This window comes from Phyllostomus hastatus, unplaced genomic scaffold, assembly GCF_019186645.2.
Source record: "Phyllostomus hastatus isolate PE091 unplaced genomic scaffold, TTU_PhHast_1.1 phas_scaffold_78, whole genome shotgun sequence".
Lineage (NCBI taxonomy): Eukaryota > Metazoa > Chordata > Mammalia > Chiroptera > Phyllostomidae > Phyllostomus > Phyllostomus hastatus.
Window position 1 is genome coordinate 70995344 of NW_025334041.1, and position 19913 is coordinate 71015256.

At 45.7% G+C, this 19913-nt stretch overlaps 1 pseudogene; it reads right to left on the reverse strand.

Moving 5' to 3' along the window:
• Positions 1 to 9954: 9954 nt before the first annotated feature.
• Positions 9955 to 10386, reverse strand: LOC123811279 (annotated as a pseudogene).
• Between the last annotated feature and the right edge of the window lie 9527 nt (positions 10387 to 19913).

The window sequence follows — 19913 nt, forward strand, 5'->3', positions numbered from 1 at the left end:
CCTCTTGGTAAACCCCTACTGGGGACCTGGCCCACAACCCAGGCATGTTCCCTGACTGGGAATCGAACCAACAGACCTGTGGTTTGCAGGCCAGTGCTCAATCCACTGAGCCATCAGGACTAATTTTCTTTTAGTGTAGTTTCAACTGGTATTAATTTTGGGGCTTCTGAGAATTTTGTCACCAAAACCCCTGTGGCCTTAAACTCCCTGGATAAGAACATGAATTTGTCCGCAGCTCAGGGCCCGCCTTCTCATTCAGACACAAATCCACCTCCAGTGGCGAGAAGCTGTCTCAGCCCCTTTCTCTAGAATGAGTTTTTATGATCAGATAAGAGAGGTGTTCCTCACACCTGTTCTGTTTTCTGAAGCCAGGTGTTAATGATAGTCCTGGGATCAAGGTTGGGAAGGGAGGGGTGAGGACTCCTGCTCTCAAGGGAAGAGCCAGCGCAGTGAGTTAAGAGCAGGCAGGGCAGGAGCCAAAGGTCCCCATTGCCTACGTCCTCACCCACAGAGCCAGTTGGGAGGCTTGTAACTGCCCTGGGCGGGGGCCTCACAGGCAGATGGAACTCGGAGCTGACTACATCCTTCAAGGCTATTTCTTTCATGATGTTGCTTGTCTATTTCCCTCTAAGAATAATTCAAGTCTCCACTTACAGACACCTGCCAGCCCCACACCTGTCGCTGTCCTGAAAGAGAGGTCAGAGTCCTGGGTTGGGCAGCTGGCCCTGCTGAGTGATGATGAAATGTCCCCCTCCTTTGCTGTAGGGGGCAGGGTGGGAGGGCCCCTGGCCTGCTCACCTTTGCAGGGCATCCCTGGGGGCCAGGGAGGTAGAGGGAGGCTCTGTTGCCTCTGCCTCATCATGTCCTGAATCCAGATGGGCAACAGGGCCCCCTTCGTCCCTCACCCATGAACACCACCAAGTGCACACACAGTGTAAGTGCACCCAGCACCTCAGGTTCCCTCCCAAATCCTCTCCTCCACTTTTTGGATCCACGTTATTAACACATACTTTGCATGGAATAAAATGTACCCATTTAAAGTATACAGTGTGATGAGTTTTGACAAATATGTACAGCAGAGTAAACGTTAGCATAATCAATCATCAACAATTCCTATCAGATCCAAAAATTCAACCTCTCGCATTTCTGCTTCTGTCACAGCAGTTCCGTCTTTTGGGAACTTCGTACAAATTCAGCACAGCATTGTGTTTTGTTCTGTGTCTGGCTTTCTCAGTCAGCACAGCATCTGTGACATTCTCATACGTTGCCATGGGTACCAATAGTGTTTTTGCTGCTGAGTAATATTCCAATGTACAGGTATATCACATTTAAAATTTTTTTCAATTACAGTTCACATTCAATAGTATTTTGTGTTAGTTTCAGGTGTACAGCAGGGCGGTTAGATAATCATATACTTTATATGGTGTCCTCCTCGATATTTCCACCTGGCACCATACATAATCATTACATCATTGACTGCATTACTTATGCTATGCTTTATGTCCTAGTGACTGCTTTGTAACTATCAATTTGTACTTTTTAAGTCTCTCACCTTTTTCACCAAGCCCCCCAACACCCTTCCCACCTGACAACTACCAGTTTGCTCTCTGTATCTATGAGTTTGTTTCTATTTCGCTCATTAGTTAATTTTGTCCATTAGATTCCACATATAAGTGAAAGCATGTGGTATTTGTCTTTCTGTGTCTCACTTAGCATAACATCCATCCATGCTGTCACAAATGGCAAGATTACATTCTTTTTTGCCTAAGTAATATTCCACTGTATATATGTACCATTTTTTCTTTACCCATTCATTTATCAGTGAACAATTACTCCATGATCTTTCACTCTTGACTTTGCAAGAGATGGTCTTTTCAGTCTTCCCTCTCAATGGGTGTGACCCTCTGGGCCGCTGAAGGTCTTCTGGGTGCACTGAATTTTACCTCCTACCTCTTCCTGCTAAACTAGGCCCTTTCTCCCACCCCTGCCCCTACTTTGCCTTTAGTATTTTGCAAAACAGATACTGTTCTGCTGGTGGTTTAAGATTATGTTAAAAATAATCACTTAGTGTACAAGTAATATAAAGTAACATCAAGACACACCAAATAAAAACTTTAAAAAAAGGAAAGAAAGAAAGAAAGAGAGAAAGAAAGAAAGAAAGAAAGAGAGAGAGAAAGAAAGAAAGAAATGAAAAACATGTGTGCACTCCTGCCAGCCGAGCTTGCATTTAGGATTCACCAGCTTTAGCAGACGGCCAGTTCCTCACCACCTGCTCTTCGAAATGCTTGCCTTGTGCCAGATACATATTTTACTTCATATTTCCTCTTACGTAGACACAGTGATTTATTTGTACATGTATCATGTTTTTTAAAAATAATTATTTTAAACTTTAAAAACAATATATGAATATGGCTTTAAAAAGTTTCAAACAGTACAGAAGATCATAAAATGAAAGGAGACAGCTTCCTCCCCTGCCCTTCTCATTTCTCGGGCAGCCGCTGCGAGCAGGTGGGTGAGAGTTGCCCCAGCATTTCAATGTCCTATGTGCATTTTGTTGAAACCCTAACAGAGCTGCGCCTTCCTGTCCTCGCTTCAGATCAGTGATAAGTTCAAAGGAAACATATCTGGCTGCACCTTGACAACAGTCTGGGTCTTTGCTTGGTCTGCTCTGAAGGTGTCTGAGGGCGATAAGGAGCCAGGCGCATGGCACACATGTGCCTCCATCGGGATGCTCTGTTTTCCGTTGGACAATATTGGGTGCTTACATAGTCTCTGATAGCTCACAGCTGGGGGGCTCTGCAGAGAGACAACCCCCCAAATTAAAACCTATGGAGTAGGTTTTATTTATAGAGGGCTTTCATGGCACCACTTTCTGGTGCAAACATTGGGTGAGTCTGCCCCACTGGTGGAGCCATGTGGTCGTACCCTACCTGTCAGGTGACCTGGGGAGGCCAGCTTCTGGATCTTTGCTTCTGGAAGGGATTCTGCCCTCTAAAGAGGGGGTTCCCTTAACAGAGTCAGAGGTTCAGGTGCTGGACAGCCTGAGGAATGAAATCACTTTCTATAGTACCCCAGCAAAACTCCTTTAAACGGTTATCTTTTGCCCTGACTGATGTAGCTCAGTGGATTGCACTCAGGCTGCGAACCAAAGGGTTGCTGGTTCAATTCCCAGTTAGGGCACTTGCCTGGGTTGCAGGTCAGGTCCCCAGTGGGGGCCACATGAGAGGTAACCACACACTGATGTTTCTCTCCCTTTCTTTCTCCTTCCCTTCCCCTCTCTTTAAAAATGAATAAATAAAATATTTAAAAAAAATTTCATCTTTCATCCAAGCCCCCAATCTCTCTTGCCCCCTCTCTGTGTCCTTGACTCTCCACCTTGCTCACCCTCCTCTCCTGCTCCCTGTGCAGCCCCTTCTCCCCGGGGTGGTGGGAAGGTCAAACACACTATGATTGTCCCTGCCAATCACACATGTGAGAAGTACCAAAATACGTGTGCAAGTTTTACGCAAAGTGGGGGTGCCTCTGCACAGCCTTTGGCTCCTTTTTTCTACCAGTGAGGACTGGAGGTCATTCTGTCTGACCCAAATAGAGAACTAGAATTGCCTTATGCTTTTGATGGCTGGGTAGTGAAAGAAACATGATTTATTTACGGTGTTGTCAACCTGTAGGAGTCCACTGACTGCAGCTTTTTTTTTTAAACAAATGGCTACTGCATTTTTAAAAAAAGGCCCCTGCCCTCCAGTAATTTGTAATCTAACAACATCATTAATGAGAAAAAATTTTCTCATTGATGTCATAATGTGAGATTAAAAAATATTCAACACATTTTTAGTTACTAAAGTAATGCAATACATGCAATGAAGAGAAATTGGAACACTTGTGCACTGCTGGTGGAAGTGTGAAGTGGTGCAGCTGCTGTGGAAGACAGTGTGGTGGTTCCCCAAAACATTATGCATAGAACTGCCATGTGATCCAGCCTCTGGGTGCGTAGCTAGAAAGTTTGAAGGCAGAGGCTTGGATAGGTGCACACCCTCATTCACAGCAGCATTATTCAAGACAGCTGAAACATGGAAACATTCAAGTGTCCATCACAGGTGAATGGCACAGCCCTACAACGGAACACCATTCAGCCTTAAAAAGAATGAAATTCTAACACATGCTACAACATAAATAAACATTCTACAACATGGAAAACATTATAGGTGAAACAAATCAGTCACAAAAGGACAGATATTGTGTGTTTCCACTTACATGAAGTACCTAGAATAGGCAACTTAACAAAGACAGAAAATAGAATAGAGGTTACCAGGAACTGGGAACAGAGAGAACGAGGAGCTGGTGTTTAATGGGCACAGAGTTTCAGTTTGGGAAGGTGAAATGTTCTGGAGGTGGGTGGTTAATATGGTTGCACAACAATCTAAAGGTACTTAATATAAGTGCACTGAATTGTCCATTTAAAAATCGTTAAAGACACAAGTTTTATGTTATCTATATTTTACCATAATAAAGACAGAGTATTGTGTTGGCCAAAAATTTGTTTAGTTTTTTTTCCATGAAACAAAGGATGTATTTTTCATTTTCACAAATAACTATTGATTCGGTTATTTTGAGTATGTTGGCTATCTCCCTCACGGTAGAATGATGATTGTTCTCAATGTCTTGATTTGATTGCTACCAACTTCAACTGGTCTACCCAACTGTGAAGCATCATCATCTAGTAAGAAATCTCCAGAATGGCCCTGGCTGGTGTGGCTCAGTGGATTGAGCACCAGCCTGTGAACCAAAGGATTACCAGTTCGATTCCCAGTCAGGGCAAGTGCCTGGGTTGTGGGCCAGGTCCCCAGTAGGGGGTGCTCAAGAGGCAACCACACATTGATGTTTCTCGTCCTCTCTTTCTCTATCCCTTTTCCTCTGTCTATACATAAATAAATAAATCTCTTTTTAAAAAAGCAATCTCTAGCATGAAACTTCACAAACCACTTTTGACAACTTCGACCAGTCACAGTACCTCTTCTATACACTGCACAAATCTTTTATTGCATTTTAGTTGCATCTTTATCTTTCTTGAATTAATAAAGCATAATACACTAAAAGTGTTGCTTATTTCCTTTCGTCTTCAGTGTTAAAATGGCTACACAAAAATTCACCAATTTTGATAAGTTTTTTACAAAATACACACTGTTTTGACAGCTGTTACAATGCAACCTAACAAAATTGTTAGTTTTGTTAGGTTTCAAATGAAGTTAAAGAGAACTAAGCCCTACTACAGCCATCTTATGAAAAAAACAAATGAACTTTTTGGCTAACTCAATAATACATGCATTTTGTAAGCATAATCTATCCAAGAAAGTGAACATTTTCCAATTGGTTTTCCCCGTCTCCTCCTTTCACTGTCACCCCTGGCCTCAATCCTCAGAGTTACCCATTATTGTCAGATGTTGGTGAACCAAACAGACACATTCTCACAGCTATGTAACAGATAATTAATGTGGCATATAAAGATATTTAATGCATAGTTTATAGAGCAAGAATATGGAAGCTACCCAGATGTTCATCATCAGAACATGGATTGAATTACAGTGATCCCCTAAATGCGCACTCAGCAGAATGAGGTGGATTTCAGTACGGACTGAAACAGAAAGATGGCTGTGATGTCAATAAGTGAAAAAACAACTATGCAGTATAATCAACAGCATATTCTATTTGTGTGAAGAGAATACAAGGACAAGCAAAAACTTTACTCTTTCCATAGTAACAAAACAGGAATAAAAATAAAATGTACATTACAATTTCTCAGGTGGGTCAGCTGGTTCTCTGGCATCCAGCTACTAGGTACAGCCTTGGTTTTATGGTGTCACATCACCTTACTAGTCTAACATTTTGTGTGTTTATATGACTTAAATTATCTTAAAATGTTTGGGTCTTATGCATGTTTTTTGTCTTGTCAATACAGAGTTAAAAATACTTCTTTCATTCCAAGGAATGACTCTTGTGTTCAGGGTATAATTTTATTTTTGGTTATGATCACACTTTGTTTCCTGTAGTTTTTAACTTAATTTTTGAACAAGTAATATATTTACATGGCTCACAATTCAAAAATATAAGCTCGTGTGCTGTGAAAAGTCTCTCCCTTATTTCCCATCTACGGTTCCTACCACCTTCCTGGTCCTCTGAAACCCTGTTTTAAAGTTTCTTATAGATTCTTTAGAGTTTTTTTATGCAAATATTAATACAACCAATATGGTTATGGATCCTTACTCCCTTCTTTTTTACACATAATGGAGTGTGACATCTGTTCTGCCACCTTGGGGATCTTTCCTTGTTAGTAAGTAGATGGAGAACTTCCTCACTCTTTTTCAAAATTGTGTGCATGTAATGTATCCCATTAGGGAGGGACCTTCATCATTTCCCCAGCCCTTTATTGATGAGAATTGATGAATACTATTTACTTTACTATTACAAACAGTGCTGCAATGAGCACCCTCGGGCATGTGGCCATTTCAGGTGTGCCCAAGTCCATGTGAAGTGGAACAGTGGAACTGTCGGGTCAAAGGGTTTATGTGACTTCTGGCAGAGGCTGCCGAACTACCTTCCCAAAGGGACTGTGCCAGTTTACACTATTACAAAGACTGTGTGAAGATTTTTTTCTCCACAGCCTTGCTAACAGTGTACATTATCAACTGGTTGGATTTTTGTTGGCCTGATAGGTGAAAATTGGTATCTGTATTTTAATTTACACTTCTCTTGTGAGTAAGTTTGATGATTTTTTTAATATTTAATAGCCATTGTATTCTCTCTTTTTTGGCTTTTTAAAAATATTTTATTGATTATGCTATCACAGCTGTCCCATTACCCCCCTCCATCCCCCTCCACCCTGCACACCCTCCACCACCCATATTCCCCCCTTCAGTTCATGTCCATGTGTCATAAGTTCTTTAGCTTCTACATTTCCCATACTGTTCTTGCCCTCCCCCTGTCTATTTTCTACCTACCATCTATGCTACTTATTCTCTGTAACTTTTACCCCTCTCTCCTCCTCCCACTCCCCTGTTGCTAACTCTCCATGTGATCTCCATTTCTGTGGTTCTGTTCCTGTTCTAGTTGTTTGCTTAGTTTGTTTTCGTTTTAGGTGTGGTTGTTAATAATTGTGAGTTTGCTGTCATTTTACTATACATGTTTTTTATCTTCTTTTTCTGAGATAAGTCCCTTTAATTTTCATATAATAAGGTCCTGGTGATGATGAACTCCTTTAACTTGGCCTTATCTGAGAAGCACTTTATCTGCCCTTCCATTCTAAATTGAAGCTTTGCTGGATAGAGCAATCCTGGATATAGGTCCTTGCCTTTCATGACTTGGAATGCTTCCTTCCAGCCCCTTCTTGCCTGCAAGGTCTCTTTTGAGAAATCCGCTGACAGTCTGATGGGAACTCCCTTGTAGGTTTCTGTCCCCCTATCTCTTGCTGCTTTTAGGATTTTCTTCTTCATTTTTACCTTGGGTAATGTAATTATGATGTGCCTTGGTGTGTTCCTCCCTGGGTCCAACTTCTTTGGGACTCTCTGAGCTTCCTGGACTTCCTGGAATTCTATCTCCCTTGCCAGATTGGGAAAGTTCTCCTTTATTATTTGTTCAAATAACTTTTCCACTGGTTGCTCTTCCTCTGCTCCTTCTGGCACCCCTATAATTTGGATGTTGGAATGTTTAAAGATGTCCTGGAGGTTCCTAAGCCTATCCTCATTTTTTAAAATTCTTATTTCTTCATTCTTTTCTGGTTGGATGTTTCTTTCTTCCTTCTGGTTCACTCCATTGATGTGAAACCCAAATTTCTTTCCATCACTATTGGTTCCCTGTGTATTTTTCTTCATTTCACTTATGGTAGCCTTCATTTTTTTAATCTAATTTGCGACCAAAATCAACCAATTCTGTGAGCTTCCTGATCACCAGTGCTTTGAACTGTATATCTGATAGGTTGGCTATCTCTCGGTTGGTTAAAAGGATGGGTTCTGGGGCTTTCATTTGTTCTTCTGTTTGAGCCATCTCTCTCTCTTATTTTTGGTCTTGTCGAGCCTGTTAGGTATGAGGGGCAGAGTCTTAGGTATTCACCATGGCAGGGTACCCCAGTTGCTGGGTTGTGATGCTGTATGTGGTGACGGGGTCCAAGAGGGAACAATGGCGCTTGCTCTGTTCTCTGCCAATTTCAGTCCCTTCCGCTGCTTCCCCCAAGCAAATGGAACCTTTCTGGTGCTGATTTTTGTGTGGGTGGGCTTGTGCAACCTGTGGGTCTTTCTAATGACCTCTCCTGTGAGGCTGGGAGTCTCTCCCTGTGCCTCGACCCCCACAGGTGTTTTCAATCAGTGCCCCAAGGCTCTATTTCCTAGTGCTGGGATCCTGGGTTGCGTGCAGTGCCTTGCTTCACAATCACTGCCTCACTGGGTCTGCTGGTTGCCACCCCTCAGCCGGGGTCTGCCAGCTGCCGCTTGCGCACCCAGGCTTTGCCTGCGGCGGTCTTACGAACCGGCGGTCTGGGAACTGACCAGTCCCAACGCTCTTTGTGCTTCAACCCCTCCCCACTCAGCTGCCCGACTCTGCCCCTCCTACAGTCTGGATGAATGTGTCTACTTTAACTCCTTGGTTGTCTGACTTCCATACAGTTCAATTTTCTGTCAGTTCTGGTTGTTATTTTGTTTCTAAATTGTTGTTGTCCCTATCTTGGTTGTGCAAGGAGGCACAGTATGTCTACCTATACCTCCATTTTGGCCAGAAGTCCATTGTATTCTTTTTCATTGAGTTAATTCTTTTTTTTCCTCTTATCATGTTATTGACATTCTTCTAGAAGTTCCTTGTGTAGTGGGGAGAGTTCACCTTTGTGAGATGAATCGCAAGCCTCCTCCCCTGCAGTTCATCATGTCTTTTGGCTTTGTGTGTGGTGCATTTCATTGTTAGCTTTTAATTGTCATTGCTTTTCTTTTCTTTTTTCTTTTTCTTTTTTCAACGGAAAGAATTGACTGTTTTATTTTCACATTTCACAATTGTGAAACTTAAGGGCAAAAAAAAGCACCTACTAAGAAGGGCCCCTGGTGGCTAACTGGACTCAAATTTAAAAAAAACAAAACAAAAAACAAAACAGAGCTTAGCCGCCATTTCTACACAGGGGCCTCTTCCACCAATGCACTCCAAGGAGAAGCCTGTGTTGAACTGCCTGCCTACACTGTGTTCCTGCCACCTGAGCCAGCCCTTATAAGGTTTTCTGGAACCCTATTTCAACAAATAGGATCGAGGCTTTCCCCATCCAATTAGAGTTGCACAGCTCTGACTAATCAAAGTGACCATTCTGACTGATCAGGACAGTGTCTTTTGGGCCAATCAAATTCAGAGGATTTGGAGCCCTTATTTGCATGAGGAAGGACCAATTAGGAGCCAAGAAGACTTTTATCCAAATAAGCCAGCTCCTCTCTGGCTGGGAGACCACATTTTCCCTTTCCATTGAAAACTGAAGACTGCATCTCCTGGGTGCAGCTAAAACACCGAAGACGTCTCACCAGAGTGGAGCAGACCCGACCAGCATAGCAGAGCACAGAGCAGAATGATACAGAGCAAAATGACACAGAGCAGAGCTGTCTAGCTGGAGAAGTGCCTGGTCTCAGGGCTGCCTCAGAGCTGCGCTGTATCCCAGTTGAGCTGCTGTACACTGAATAAAGTTTCTTTTTCTTTGCATCCCGAATTGGGGATTCCTGCTGGCATTGAATTGACACCAATGACCATCGATTGATACAATGCAAATGAAAATTGCTCTTTTTTTGTCCCACTACTTCCCTCCAAAACTATTCTCTCTTTGATAGGAAGAGGGCTTGAATCTTCCTTGTCATGCTGTAGAGAACGCACAGAGTCACAGCACCATGATCTCATGGTGGGGTAAAACAAGTAATCTGAAACTGATAGAAAGAGACTCCACTCTCCTCATCTGTCTGGCTGAATCATTCCTGGCCGAGGGGGCACCATCATGGGATGGGCAGGAGGTCTCACTGAGGGCCCAGGCATCATTGGCATGTGGCCTCCATAGGTGGCCTCATTTCAGGAGTGCATCCCACTGGCATCATCCCAGGAGGAGGAGGGCCCATCACTGGCACCATGGGAGGACCCTCGCATAGGGTGCTGGCAGCACAGCAGGGCGAGGAGGACCGGGAAGACTGGGGTGAGGGGTGGTGGGATCATTGCCCCTGCAGGAGGCAGAGCAGAGAATGGAGCAGGAGGTATCTTTCCATGTTGAAATGCTGTGGTTGTTTTGTCAGTCAGGCTCTGTGCCTGCTGCTCCTTCCATTTCTGACAGTAGCTTTTCACAGTCCCTGCACAGTGAGCCTTTCTCACAGCTGGATGGTCATGGGTCAGGTGTTACGCAGTATCTAGAATGACTTGGACATGTCGCCCTGCAGGCTGTTGGCCACTTCATTCAGCCTAATTATCAATGCTTTCAAATTTAAAAAGTTGAAATAATTTCAGACTTTCCCTGTGGCCTTCTCCCAGATTCCCCTACTATTAACACCTTTCATAACATAGTACAATTACTGAAACCAGAAAGCTAATACTGATTGAGTACTGTTAAGAAATCTATAAATTATATTCAGGTTTCCCAGGTTTCTCAGCTAGTCCTCTTTTTCTGTCCCATGATCAAACTTGGGACCCCTTTTGCATTTCGTTTGCCACGTCTTCTTTGTCTTCTTCCACTGGTGACAGTGTCTCACTCTTCTCATATGTTTCATGATGCTGGCAATTTTTAACAGTCATGGTCAGGTATTTCATGGGATGTCCCTCAATGTGGATGTGTCTAATCTTTTCTCATGATTAGATTAAAGTTGTGTATTTTGGGAGAACAACACAGAATGGATTTGCTTTCTGAGTCCATCATATGGGGCACCTGTTATTAACACTGACCATTTGGTTAACATGGCGTTTGCCAGGTGTCCTCGTGTGAAGTTACTATTTTCCTCCTTATAACTGACAAGTGTGTAGGGAGATGTGTTAAGGTTATGCGAGCATCCTATCTTTCCTTAAACTTTCACTCACTAATTTTAGCATTCACCTGTGGATCTCATTTACAGCCAGGACTAGCTATGTAACTTGTGGAGCCCAGAATAAAATAAAAACGCAGGGCCCACTTTTCAAAAACTGGAATTTCAAGATGGTGAAGTAGAGTGTTAAACTAAGCACAGGACTTCAGTTACCACTGTGGGAGTCTCTACTTCTCTCATTAGTTCTACATTTATTCACTGGAATTTTTCTGTAAGAAATAGCTGTCCCTACTCCCCCCCCCCCATTTATTTATTTATTTATGAAGTTATGTGGTCATGGTCAATAGGAATTTGCAGATATTTACTCTATGCTTTGGGTTATAAGCCAACACTACTGTTTATTTTGCTGCTCACATTGCTTCGGCTATGACCACCCTCACCACCGCCACTCACTCGGGGGTAGTCTACACTCAGCACCTTTGCTTGTGTGACCCAGTGGGCACCGTGGGCTCCAGGCTCACGCAGACCCAAGCTTGGTTTGTGCTCCAGGTTCCATGGCACCTAGACATCCGAAGAGCTCCCCAGGGTCCCCCACCATTTCCCTGGTGACTGTGCTCTCATGTTGTCTTTAGCTCCTCTTCCCACGGGTGCCGTCCCTGTTCCACGCATTCAGATGGTGAGTGCTAGCCCTTCAGATGTCTACAAAGGGACCTGCTCACACAAGCTTGTGGGGCACCGGGGGCTTTTCTGAAGATCTGGAGCAAACGTGGGGATGTGAGGAAGCAGAGGAGGGGTCTCGGCAGCTGGGGACACAGAGGCAGCCCCAGTGTCCCAGGGCCCTGTTTCAGGGGCGCAAACCACCAGCTTCCTTTGCTTGTGTGGCTGCTTTCACGGTGTCTCCTCCTTTCTCCCCCACCCCCCACCTCCCTCTCAGGAACAGACCCCTGACTCAAGCGAGAGACTTCAGCTCTGCCTTTTGATCCCACCTCACTGGAAGGAACTCATCTGGGAGGCCACACAGAGCATGATTGGAGAACAAACTTTTATTTATTTATTTATTTATTTATTTTGCTTAGTAGTTCTTCCATTTGTTCTTCTGGGTTTTCCAGTGCTTTCTGGAAAGTCTGCTTTCTAAGGCACTCAGCATGGGAATCAGGGTGAGTCCCAGTGTGGGAGCAATGGAGGACGAGGCAGGGACGCTGTGACATCAGTGGGAAAGGATTGGGAAAGGGCATCTTTTAAAATTTTTAATTACTTGTTTTTTGGAAATGGCAATGTAAACACAAGGGAAAAATCAAACTGTAGAAAGGACAATAGAGTGAAAAACAAGCCTCTCCCCCACCATCCATCATGGAGTTCACTTCTCTAAAATAACCACTGTCACCAGCTTCTTAGTGACTTTTTTGAAATAATTTATACACATCTAAGCATAACTTACATGTATTATGTGTATGTATTCTCTGCCTTTAACAAGTAAATGATAGCATGTTCTACAATGCCTTTTCTTTTGTTTTTAAAAAATTTGACAATATTTCTTTACCGTTTTTAATGGGACTACTTATATGCGTGTAAACATACACACAAATGAATATTTTTTCTTATATTTGCACAAAAAGCAAGTCTAGGTGACCCCTTCATAAGCCGAGGGGAAGGCTTTGATAGTGTGGGACCTGGTCAGGGTCGGGACCCAGGTGATGGCGGACATGAGGTGTCCTGAGGGCCCCTGTGATTGTTTCCGTTATCTCTGTCCACTCTGTGATGCCTCAGCACCCGGATGTGGTTCTGTGCGTCCCTGTGGGGGACGTGGGCTCCTTCGTCTCACTGGCCACATCACCTCACTCCACAGTGGGAGTGACATCATGTCAAAGCCTGAAAAGCCAAATGGGTTCTGCTGTGTCTCTTTGTCCTTGACCATGAGAGTGGTGATAGGGGCTGTTCATTCAGCCTGGGTTCCAAGACAAGAAGATGTTAGGAATAAAGACATAGTCCGACCTACATCTTTTGAGTAATACAGGTAAAAGACAAATCTTGCAGTTATAAACACTAAAATTCCAGGGTTGTTTGTTACAGCAGCTGCATCTAATGGAAGCCAACTGATACAGGGCTTGTTCAGCTACGAAGTCCCAGACAGCTCTGAGTGTCAATGAACAGTGTCTATGAACAGTGGCTTCTGTATTTGATCTGAATCTACCACCAACTAATAAAAACAGTTCTGGTGATTGTTTTAGGAATCTAGACATGCCAGGGGCACTACAACAGCCCACACATTGAGTGGCAGGGAGGATTGCTCTGAATATTTAGACAGCCATTTGGCAATCTATAACAAGGAAACTAATAATTTTTACTCCCGAAAATCTAGCCCCAGGAAATAATGAGAGATGCACAGGGAGGTTGTTGTGGAGTGATTTGAAAATTGCAAAGAATGCCAGTGCCCTATCGCAGGGCCACGGAGCATGTACATTATCCTACGTGATGGACACTATGCAGCCGAGGAATCAAGTAGCTGAACATGTAATGGATGACAGTCCTCTTAAGTAACACAGTTGGGACTGTGCTGTTGATAATTTGTATCTTTTTCTCACTTACATTATGTGAACAAGCATTTTCTCCTGGTGTCAAATATGTAAGTATGTGTAAAAAGGGGCTGAGAAGAAATAAGCAAAAGCAGTGGTTATCTCTCTGTAGGCAGCATTTTCTTCTTCGTACCCTCTGTATTTCCAAATGGCCCATGATGAGTATGTACCACTTTTATAATCAGAAGTAAATAACTGCTACTTCAAAAAAAGAATTTTCCCAGTCACTTCTAGGGCTGTGCCTTTGCGCTGTGGCTGCCCAGGGACCTTAATTGGGCTCTTGTCTAAGAATAAGCCTGTGTGTTTAATTAGGTCACTCGCCTGCCGACCTAGAATCCATCCCTGCACAGGGTCTAGCTTGTGCTGCCCCTGCCCGGAGGGGCCTGGGAGGGGCTGTGCACCTGCATTTAGCTCAGTCTGTCGGCTGAGGTGTCTGCGAACTGTCACCCTGAGGGAACTACCACCCTCCTGCCTCCCTAACTCTTGTGCCTCTAGGCCTAGGAGTTATGTCTGCATCTCAGGGCTGAGGTGAGAATCCCGTGAGGAAGGGAACTGAGGACACAGTCCGCTCTCAGTAAACGCTGGATGTTTCCCTTGATACACAAGCTTCCTAGGCCCTGAGATGGGGGCGCAGGAGGGGGGCAGCCTCTTGTGCACCCACCAGATCCAGCATCAGCATGACTTGTCAAATGTCTTTTTAAAGCTGAGGTCCTAAAACTGTTGTATTGAGAATCACCCAGGAAAGAGAAGAAGCCCATTCCTGGGTCCTCCTGGGGACAGTTTCACATAAATCTCAGGAGGGAAGTCTACCCGCCAGGCTGTCACTCACACCGGTCACGGCCCTCCTTGGCTGGAATGGCCCTCTCCCCTCCCTGCCATTGCCTGGCTGGTTCTCACGTGTCAGAGGGTTGGATTGTTGTCCAGGCGGTTCAGCTGTGCAAACTGATGCTCCACCCTTGCCCCTCAAATGGTGGGCACCACACCGCTGATGCATTAGGCATGTCAGGAATGCAGAATACTGGCCCTACCCCAGGTCTGGACCTGCTGAAACAGAAGCTACATTTTAACCAGACCCACCCCGGGTGATTCATATGCATGGTGAAGTGTTGTAAGAACCTCTGTGGGTCTGGGAGATACGGATCCCAGGTAGGTGAAAGGTACTGCTCCTCTGGAATTCAGGTTCCAGGGCCCTTCAGGAACCCGAAAGGGGGGTTGGAGGCTGCACAGCTGTGGCCTTTGAGCAGCCTCTTCCTAGGCCTCAGGCCCAAAGTGGCACTAGAATTCAGCCAGGTGCTACTAGGAGAGTGCACAAGGAAGCCACACGTCCCTAGGTGAGGAGCACGGGAAGCCCCTGAGCCCAGGGTCACCGGGAAGGAAGCTGCCTCGGCTTTGCTGTTTCCCAGTCTGTGCAGCCAGTGCGAGGTGGGGCTGCTGTCCTGTTTGGTGCCACAGTTTCTGTGCTTGGCTGAGGTTTTCCCTGCAGCGGGACTGAGAGCAAGCACAGTCCTGTCCCTACAAAAGGCCTGTTTTTGGTGAAACAGAACCCTTCTGTTGTCCTGCTTCTAAATTTTGCTCCAAAAGTCCCAAGCCTGTGATGGAATAGTCTAGTAAAAGCTGTATTTCTTATGCGACTCCTCACTCAAGTTCAAGGGAGTGACATCTTCTTGCCCTCCACTCCTTCCCTACCAGCCCCCACAGCGGCTGGGGCTCTGGGTTAGGTCACGCTTGTGCTTACAGCTGTTACTGTCCTGTCCTGGAATCGGTGATGGAACTTGAGTCCGGTACAGTGTTCCAAGCTGTGTAACACCTTTTTGTCCAAACTGATGCCAGCAACACAGGACTCCGACCTCCAGCCCTGGCCTGCAGCAAGTTTCCCTGACAGACCTTCCTCCGCCTGCCTCTCACTGTCTGTGTCCCCAGCAAAGCTCTGTCTCCCAGCTCTGCTCCACCCAGGAGTAGTGATGCTGAGCCCCCTGTAGCCAGCCAGCCTCTCTCCCTAATTCTTCCCCCCACTCACCCTTTGTCGCTGATCAGTCTGTAAGCAACGTGCTTTATTTCCTGTATACTTTTCCGGGCTCTCACCCCCACTAGTGGCTGGTTTAGGCTCCCAGCATCCCTTGCCTGAGTCACTGCCCCACCTCCGAACAGCCCACTGTGGGCATTTTCTTTCCACACCTCAGCACTGGGCTCATTGCTGCTACATGGAGTTCCTTCTCCTCTACACTAATAAAAACCCTACATTTCTTTAAAAAATTTTTTTTAAATTTAATTATTTTTTAGAGCAAGGGAAGGGAGGAAGAAAGAGAGGGAAAGAAACATCAATGTGGGGTTGCCTCTTGTGTGCCTCCTACTGGGGACCTGGCCCACAACACCAGCATGTGCCCTGACTGGGAATCGAACCTGAAGCCCTTTTGTTCACAGGCCAGCACTCAATCCACTGAACCACACCAGCCAGGGCAACCCTATATTTCTTTAAAGACCTTGTCCAAGACTGTGCTCTGTTAAAAAGCCTTCTAGGTGCATTGTTACATGTCAATCCCCTGTACCAGTTGTCCTTGTGTGTGAGGAAGCCCCTCACTGGGGAAGTTTCTGGTGGCCTTGACAGGGGGATGGAGGGCTCTTCCAGCCCCAGGATGCAGGTCCTGAGTTGTAAGGCAGCTGTGGGCATCTGGAACAGTGTCTCCTAATGTCAGTGGAGGGAGATGTGTGAGGGGTGATGGGAACCAAGCCATCGTGTGCTGGGCCTGGCCACCCTTTGAACAGACACAGTGGAGGCGTAGGAGTCAAGAGGATATCTGCTCCTGGGCCACCGCGCTCTCCGTGAACTGGAGGTGCTGAGTTGGGGACTCGGGGGAGGTGGGAGGAGAAGAGAGAGCTCCAGACCCACCATGTGGGGGCCTGGGACACAGACCCTGCATTTAAAAACATTAAATTTAGAAAACAAGTTCAAATTTATGAGAAGCTGTGAAAATAAAACATAGTACAAAGGACATGCATTCTTATACCTTTGACCAAGATTTATATCTGTTCATTATACTTGTGCTTTCTCATTCGTCCCAGCCCAGTACACACAGGCGTGATCACTGAATATCCACATTTTTTTGTCTGAAGTGAAGCTGCACATGTCATGACCTTTACCCTAAATACTTGGGTATTTTCCAAGAATAAAGCTTTTACTTTAAAAATATATGTATGTATATTTTATTGATTTTAGAGAGAGAAGAAAGGAGGGGGGAAGGGAAGGAAGCGCCGACCTGTACTCTGCCCATTTGGGCACGCACCAGCGGCCTCCCACACATCTGCACCCTGACCGGGGACCATACCAGCAACCCTGGCACACCGGGCAACGCTCCAACCACTGATGTCACCAGAGCATAGTGTCAGCTTTACAGAATTATGTGGAGACAGCACTTTAACCCACCATCCACACTCCAGTCTTACAAGTTTATAACGTCCTTAGCATCACGGCCAACTCCTTGATTCAATGTCCAAATGCAGAGCTCAGTCCTGTCTCTTTAGCCTCCTTTAATCTGGACACTTCCTCAACCTTTCTCTGTTTTTTACGACATTGAAAAGTCCAGGGACCTTGAGCAGAGGTGGCTCCCGCCAGTAGATGAGAGTACAGATGTTGGTGCCCAGCTTCTGGGTTCAGTCCCCACCCTGCCATTCATTAGTTTGTAACAGTGGCTGACATGCTTAACTCTTTGGTGCCTCAGCTCCGGCGTCTGTAAATTCAGAATAACAGCAGGCCCACCTCATGGGGCTGTAACAGGGCACACGGGATAAGCAAGGCGTGGATTCACTTACTGTTACTATGACAAGCCACATTTTCCTGACGGGGTTCTGAAGTGCAGCAAGCCCACAAGTGTGTCGGTGGCACAGGGTTAAAGGCCAAGAGGGCCTGTGACAGCCTGAGGTTCTCCCTGGCTAGACCTGCAGTTAGCCAAGGGGCTCCGGAGTGGACCGGCGGCCGTGTCCTGACAGCAGCAGAGATCAGCACAGAGAGTAGGTGCTGCCTTCCCAGCAGTGCCAGTGCAGGTCCCACCAGGACTCTCCAAGAAGCGATCGCCACCTACCGGCTACCAAGTGCAAGTTTGAACACAAATCCCATATCGTTCCGTTAGCTTTAGGAAACGGCTAGGAGACCAGGAGAAGTCACCTGAGGAACCACTGACGTGACTGAATGTACCTGAACATCACTAGATGACTTCGCCTGTCCTCAGGTGAAGGGATGCTTGGGGTAGACCCTCAAATTCAGCTGTAAGAAGTAATGCCCTGGCGAGTGTGGCCCAGCAGATTGAGTGTCGGCCTGTGAACCAAAGGGTCACCGGTTTGATTCCCAGTCAGGGCACATGCCTGGGTTGTTGGCCAGGTCCCTAGTAGGGAGCATGCAAGAAGCAACCACACATTGATGTTAATCTCCCTCTTTTTCTCCCTTCCTTCCCCTCTCTAAAAATAAACAAATAAATACATGAAAAATTTAAAAAAAGAAGTAAGTTTCATTTTTGCACACTTGCCATGCTAACCCCCAGTGGGAGGGGTAAGGAACTTCCCAGTGACTTCTCATAACCAGGTGTTTCCCCTCCTTCTCTGTTTCTGATATGGAGAAACCATGCAATATGGAAAAAGGCACTTTTTTAAAAAGTGTCCCTAAGATGAGCAGAAAGCACAGAATCATAGATGAAAGGAACTCTGGAAATGTTCCTGATTGCTGAAGTTTGATTCTCCTCTCACACCCTCAATAAAGGTTGTTATTTATATTCCATCTGTCTGTTCATTCAGTTTCCTATCCATCCATCCATCCATCCATCCATCTAACCATTCATTGATCATCCATCCAACCATCCAATCATCCATCCCAGTATCTGTTGACCGACCATCCATCCATCTCTTCCTCTGTCCGTCCGCCCACTCAATGAGCAGCACAGCTCCTGCAGCCTCCCAACTCTTGCTTCATCATTGTAGCAGTTACTCATCTGGCACTGCAAAGGAACTATTTCCCTGAGTTACCTTTCCCCCAAATAATTCTCACTCCTTTAAGATTGCCTAACTTCATTCAGTTTAGCCATTTTGGAAAGAAAGTTTTCTAAAATGCACCATTAACTTGTCTTTTTAAAAGAAAAAGGATATGCCACATCATAGAATTCTTTCTGGATGATTCAGGTCAGACTCTTAATGGAAGTCATAATGCTTTGTTGTAAAGGCAGTAATGTGAGTCCTCAGCTCTAGAGCAAATAGTTCCAATTTGCTTGCTTTGGTACTTTTTCCTGATTCTGAGATTCTAGTTGTCTGCCACTTCTTATAGCTCTGGTATGTTTCTGGACACTTTTTTAAATGGCCTTGGGCTGATAACAACTATCCCAAAATTGAATGTAAAGTAAGAGCCCTGATTGATTGATTGATTGATTGATGACTCTTATTTTTTAAGTACCTGAGTCTTCTGCTTTTGTAACCCCCATGTTTGCTTCATTCTGGGTTCTTGGCTGCATAGGTGGCTAAGGTCCTTGGGTGCATAAGCCCTAGAATGAAGGTGGCGTACTACAGATGAATTGTTCTTCTTTAATCATAGTTTCTTTCAGAGGTGGGCCTGGCTGGCTCCTCCCCCACAGGGGAGCGGGGGCCCAGCATGGGGCTGGCTGGATCTGTGGTGTTCCAAGGGTTTGAGGGAGAGGGGAGCTGCTGGGTCCCACAGATAGCATGCAGTGGCTGGGGAGGGGACTCCTGGTGGCGATGGCCAGTGTAGTTGGGGAAGAGCCAAGGGACCCCAGAGGGAAGTTGAGGGGCCTGGTCTCTCAAGGCCTGGAGGGGACTGGCACCAGCGGTGAGACGGGCACTTGGGGCTGCGGTGAGGGTCTCAGCATCTAAGCACCCCGTTTCCTGACCTACCCCACATAACACAGCAGCCCCGAGAGTGGCTCCATTAAATAGACAGATATGGTGACACTCAAACCACAGACAGACGCCTGTCCTTATGAGGGTGGGCACTGATGCGTCAGATGGACACACTGACTACGCACACTTCGGGGAGCAGAGTGCTCCTCACTTCCCTCCACACAGTGTGACGGACGTGTCATCTCAGAACTCAGACACTTCAGGAAAGTGACAGCCCCTGACAATCAAGGCCTTGCTCTCAGAGATGCCCATGACACACTCCCCATGGCGAGACATGAGCTACAACTTCTCTGTATGTGTGAGCACATATGTGCACACATGTGCTCACATGCATGTGCTCAGACACAGCCAGACCCGAGGACATGGCTCTGGCTCTTAGAGTTTGGGAGCTGGTGGGCTGACCCCAGTGTCCTCCTCCCCTGCCCCCTAGTATTTTTGTCAACCA